This window comes from Chenopodium album, chromosome 16 (genome assembly GCF_948465745.1).
Source record: "Chenopodium album chromosome 16, dcCheAlbu1.1, whole genome shotgun sequence".
NCBI lineage: Eukaryota > Viridiplantae > Streptophyta > Magnoliopsida > Caryophyllales > Amaranthaceae > Chenopodium > Chenopodium album.
Genome location: NC_137849.1, coordinates 17832847 through 17838658, shown reverse-complemented (window position 1 = coordinate 17838658; position 5812 = coordinate 17832847). Strand labels below are relative to the sequence as shown.

The following is a 5812-nucleotide window of genomic DNA, read 5'->3' as shown; positions in this document are numbered from 1 at the left end:
CAAAAAGGATGCCAATTGGTACGTGGTGATGAACGAGGAGCTTAATAGAAAGGGCTTCTCCAAGCCACTGCTGAGGTGTATTCCAGAGTGGGAGCATGAAAAATTTATGGAAGATGCACACTATGGGATTTGTGCCAACAATATCGGCGGCAAAGCCGTGGGAGTTGAAGTTCTTAGAAGGGGAGCATACTGGCCAACTCTGACACAACCTAGCATACGTCAAAAAGTGTGAAAAGTGCCAAAAGTATGCTCTAGTTTTCAGCCCGATCCCGTTCGCTTAGTGGGGAATGGACATATTAGGACCTTTCAGCACTAGGTCAGCGGGAAGGAAGTATCTCATAGTGGCAGTAGACTATTTCACTAAGTGGATTGAAGGTGAGCCCACCAAGTACATAAAAGCAACCCAAGTAAGAACGTTCATATGGAAGAACATCATAACAAGATTTGGGGTACCGCAATGCATAGTCTTCGACCACGGGGGTCAGTTTGACTGTGACATAATTAAAGATTGCCTGGAAGAGATGGGTACCAAGTATGCAAGCGCCTCAGTCTGCCACCCGCAGAGCAATGGCCAAGTAGGGGCAGTAAACAAGCTGATCCTATCAGCCTTGCAGAGGAAGTTGGAAGAACATAAAGGCCTCTGGGCTTACCTAGTCCCAGAGGTATTATGGGAAAACAGAACAACAGAGAAGGAATCTACTGGAAAAAGCCTTTTCACCCTAGCCTATGGAGTAGACGCAGTAATTCCAGTGGAGGGGCCAATCCCTAGCCTGAGAATCAAGCATTATGAGCAGCAAGGAAATGAGAAGCCCCAGCTGGAGGAGCTGGATTTCCTTCTAGAGATGCGGCTAAAAGCGGCCCTTAGGTTCGCAGCCCAGAAAGCTAAATCTCAAAAGCTTTCAACAAAAGAGTCAAGCACCGAGAACTGCTACCTGGAGACTTGGTTCTCACAAGGACCGCAGCAGTAGGAAGAGGAAACCAGCATGGAAAGCTGTTAGCCAACTAGGAAGGCCCTTTCATCATCAATGAGCAAGTAGGGCCAGGCGCTTTCTTTCTCGCAGATCAAGAAGGTCAGGTCTTAAGGAATTCAACGCAGATGTGTTAAAGAAATATTTTGTTTAAACGGCTAAGTGGCAGTTGAGCAACTTTGTTTAAATTATGCAAGAACTTTGTTTAAGACTATGTTATGTTAATCAAGGCAATTTAAGCCATTTGAATTCAATGAAATACGAGCCTCTATGTGAGGAGTATACTATATGAGCTTGTCTAAACACGTTTATTTGTTGAGTTATGCTTTAGCATTGCACACTAACATGCAGAAAATACCATACAAACATTAAAGTCAAGGCAGAAAGCATCACAGTAAGGTGCAACAAGACATCATTAGACAGGAAGATCACACTTCCCAAAGTTTAACCTACCTGCTCAAAGTAAAACAGGGTACCACCTCGAGGACGCCTGAAGGGGAGGCTTGACACGTTCAACTTGAGCAGGGAAAGGTGAACGAAAGACAAAAGAGCAAGCTGAGCAGGCATCACCAAGGTTCTCTTGGTCCCGCCCAGCTCACCTCTTTTGTAGGGGAGAGAGAAGATAGACCAGTAATAAGCTCTTTACAAAAGATAAGTAAAGGGCATAAAATAATAAGTCACAGCAAAACAAGCTGAGTGACACACAAATAAGTCACGGTAAAACAAGCTGAGTGACACACAAATAAGTTGCTGCCAAACAAGCTGAACGACATACAAATAAGTCACAGCAAAACAAGCTGAATGACATACAAATAACTCACAGCCAAATAAGCTGAATGACATGCGAATAAGTCTCTACAAAAAATAAGTAGATAACATAACGCACAAGCCTTCACCATAAAAAGATAAATAGCATAAAAAGTTGTCAAGTTTCCACCAAGTGCAAAAGGGCCAAGAGATTAGGAGGCCCCACACAGCTAGGTTAGGGAACAAAGTTAGAGAGCAGTAAAAATAAGTGCAACAGAAAACCCCAACCTACGAGGCTTCACCTAGTACGGCAAAGGGGCTGCTGAGTTAAGGTTTAGGTACCACTACACCATGACTCAGCAGCAGGTCTGAGCAAGCATACTGACAACAAGATAAACAGTAAACAAAATAACAAAAGATTTATTAAATGCATATACTAACAAGTTGAACCTCTGCTCACCAAGAGAGAGTAAACATTCAGCAGAAAAGTTACAACATTCACAAAGCTGAACCCTCATCCACCAGGATGAGGAAACATTCAACAAAAAAGTCAGAGAAATACAGAATTCAAGTTAAGCGGGACAAACCTAGCAGTTAGAAAGTAAAGTGTTATGAGGAAGCACACAGAAAATACAATCTTTGGCGGCTATACACCCTAAAGACAATAACAAAAGCTACCTAGTAATTACAAACCTAGGTTAGGGAAACTCTGATGAACCGCTGGAGGAAGGGGGAGACAGCCGCTAAAACCTTTATTGCTCATTAACTAGAGTCTCCACTCCAATGGCAGCAACAATGTCAGTGCATGAAGGCACCTCCAATTTAGCACAGCATGGTTGGGGACTCCACAGTTAGCAACACGAAGATGGTCATCCGGTAGATCGAAAAAGCCAGCTTCCCTAGTGATGAGCGTCGTTTATGGCGCTCAAAAGAATAAGATTTAGGTTCATTTTCTTTATTTTCTTTCATCATTTTCATATAAATCTCTTAGTTTTATTTCATTTTCCATTTTTATAATTCACATAGGTTCTCGATTAGTTTTTACGAGTTTTTCATATTTTCAGTTGATAATTCATAGTTTTAGTTTTAGTTTTACTTTGTTATGCTTTCTCTCTTTGTTTTATTTGTGTTTTGTAGGTGAATAATTAAGACAATGTGCTCATTTTGGGACTGCCTTGTTCGCAGGCATCATCTCGAGTACACTGATGATGGGGATGCTCGGGAGCGCGGAGTTTGATCAAGCAAGCGAAGGAGCCAAGGCCTCGTGCCCCAAACAGGGGTGCGCGCTCGGTACAGGGGTGCGTGCGCGCAGACCTTGTTGTGCGCGCGCGCGGCTGGTCTGTGCGTGCGCACGGCCTGTGCGGCCCCCTTCACTTGATTTTCCTATTTATAGCTTTTGACTTTCTTTTTGATGACGACTTAACTTTGTATTAGAGAGAGAATTTTTCCAGAAATAGTAGAGAGAGAAGCTTAAGATTTACTTGTTTGTACTTGAATTTGATCATAGACTTCAATTTGATCTTGAAATTCCTTCTTCAATTCAATGAATGTTTGTAAGATTCCTTTCCTTTGATTTACTTTTAATGCAATTCCTTCCAGTTTCTTGAATTTTGATTGAGATTACATTCCTTGCTATAGAATTTGTTGATTGATTGATTTTCTTTTGCTTAAGCTTTAAATGAATATGAATTTGTTTTGTTTCTTAATTTCACCATGTTTAGTGAGTAGAGTAGTTGCTAGGGAGAAGGGGAAGCATGCTTGATTGATGTTTTTTGCTAGTTAATGATGCTAAATTGATTTAAATTTTGCAATTAAATTGGTTGACATAGTTATGCATGTGATTAATTAAACTAGGAGTGATCAACCTATAAGATTAATTTAGATTGTATTGTAAATTTCAATGACATGAACCCTTGATTAGAGGATTGCTTTAATTGATTGAATTTGATTGTGATTTTCCTTGTTAGCCATTCATAGTGAACCCTAGCTTGGCTTATAGGAGATAGCTTTTGGATTCCTTTGATTGCAACTATTATTTGTCCCTTGTGATGTTGAATCGATTGAGTGATCTATAAATTAGCATAATCATCGAGCTTGCATGTGGAACCAATATCCCTTGTGTTTAGCATATTGAATTCTTCGATTTTTTTAGCTTTTTGACATCTTAGTTACCAACCACTACCATTTATATTCTTTGATTTAGCTTGACATAGGCTATAGCATCGTTCCTACTCATTCCTTTGGAATTGACCCTTGACTTACCATATACTTATATCAGGGTTGGTCGAGTGTTTATAAATTAAGTTTGGCTCTAGGGAGAGGTATATAACGACATACATTTTCCTCTTGTCAAAATTTACGCCGTTGCCGGGGAGTGATATTGGTGCTTTGTTATAGTTGTTGAGTCTATTTCACCTTCAATTGAAAATACAAAAAGATTTTCTTTTTGGCTACATTTGTAGCCGTGCTACTAACCATTTCTTTTAAGATTTTGTGCATAGAGCACGTGATCATTCACTAGTGCCATTTGATTCGGAAATTGAGAGAACTATTGCAAGGTTGAGGGGTGCTAGACGATCTTTGAGCCCTAGCATTTCAAGTGAAGAAGAACCACAACAAGAAGAACAAGCAAGAATGGGAGAAAATCCGAGAGTGGCATTGAAAGAATTGGGGATTCCTGGTGCATATAGATTTGAGAGTGGGATTACTCCACCTACATCACCGGCAAATGATTTTGAAATAAGACCGGAAATGATCACTTTGATATAGAGGCGATAATTTAGTGGGGCCAAGCATGAAAGCCCACTAAACCATCTCAAGGAGTTCAAAAAATATTGCAATACTATCAAGGTGAACAGAATTTCCCAAGAATTCATCCGCCTCAAGCACTTTCCCTTTTCTCTTATAGGGCGTTCTTTGGAATGGCTAGACAAGGAGGTTAAGCCGAATTCTCTAAGGATATGGGACGAGGTTACCAAGGAATTTCTATCCCGTTTCTATCCTCAAAAGAAAACGGTGGAGGCTAGAGCTTTGATTCAAGGTTTCAAGCAAAAGCCAAGCGAGAGCCTCTATGAAGCATAGGAAAGATACAAAGAGTATCAAAGAGAATGTCCTCATCACGGAATTCCAACCTATCAAATCATTCAAATATTCTATGGAGGCCTTAGCCCTCAAGGAAAATCATGTTTAGATGGAGGAGCCGGAGGTCCTATCATGAACAAAACGGAAGAGGAAGTGGTTGACATAATTGAAGACATAGTGAGGTATTATAGAGATTGGCAAGATGGAGAAAGAGAGTGAACTAGCAAGAGTAGCTCTTCGGTGTACTCGGTTGATCATCTAAATGCAATCAACAATCTATCCTCACAAATGACAAACTTGGGGAAGGAGATGTCCGCTATCAAGGAAAAGTTGGAAAGTGCTACATACCAAGTTTCAAGTCTTCCCTCCCAATCTAAGGGGAAAGGTATGTCTTCTAATTCTCAGCCCCTTCCTTCTTATAATAACATGCCTAGTGGATGCTTGTTTTGTGATGATTGTGGGTCGTATGATTATGATGTTTCTAGTTGCCCCCATGCATGTATGGATGTTTGTGATGATCAAGATGGAAATGTGAATGAGCATGTGAACTATGTGTCAAATAATCATGATTCTAGGTTTGAGAATAAAAAAGGTCAATGGAATAGGAATTACAACAATCATGGCAAATTTGACAACTATAACCAAGGTGGTGGTTAAAGTAACCAAGGGAACCAAGGTTCTCGAGGTAACTATAACAATCAAGGTTATAGTAGCCAAAATCAAAACCAAAATTATGGTAATCAAAACCAAGGTTATGGGAATCATAATCAAGGTAGTGGTAACCATAATCAAGGTTATGGTCAAAATCAAAATAGGGGTAATTGGAACAATCAAGGTAGAGGCAACTTTCAAAACAATGCTCAAAGAGGCCCTCCACTCGGATTTGCTCCAAAGGCCCAAAATGATAATTCCTATGTTCAATCCTCTTCTTCTTCACATAGAACAAATTTGGAAGAAATCATTGAAAATCAAACAAAGTTGTTGAACACTTACATGACCGTAAGTAATAAGAAATT

At 40.1% G+C, this 5812-nt stretch overlaps 1 non-coding gene across 1 annotated transcript; it reads right to left on the bottom strand.

The window, feature by feature from the left end:
- Window positions 1-4734: 4734 nt before the first annotated feature.
- On the bottom strand, window positions 4735-4840 carry LOC145587035 (small nucleolar RNA R71). Its single transcript, XR_014101095.1, has one exon. It is a non-coding gene; the product is annotated as a small nucleolar RNA R71 (small nucleolar RNA).
- Window positions 4841-5812: the final 972 nt, after the last annotated feature.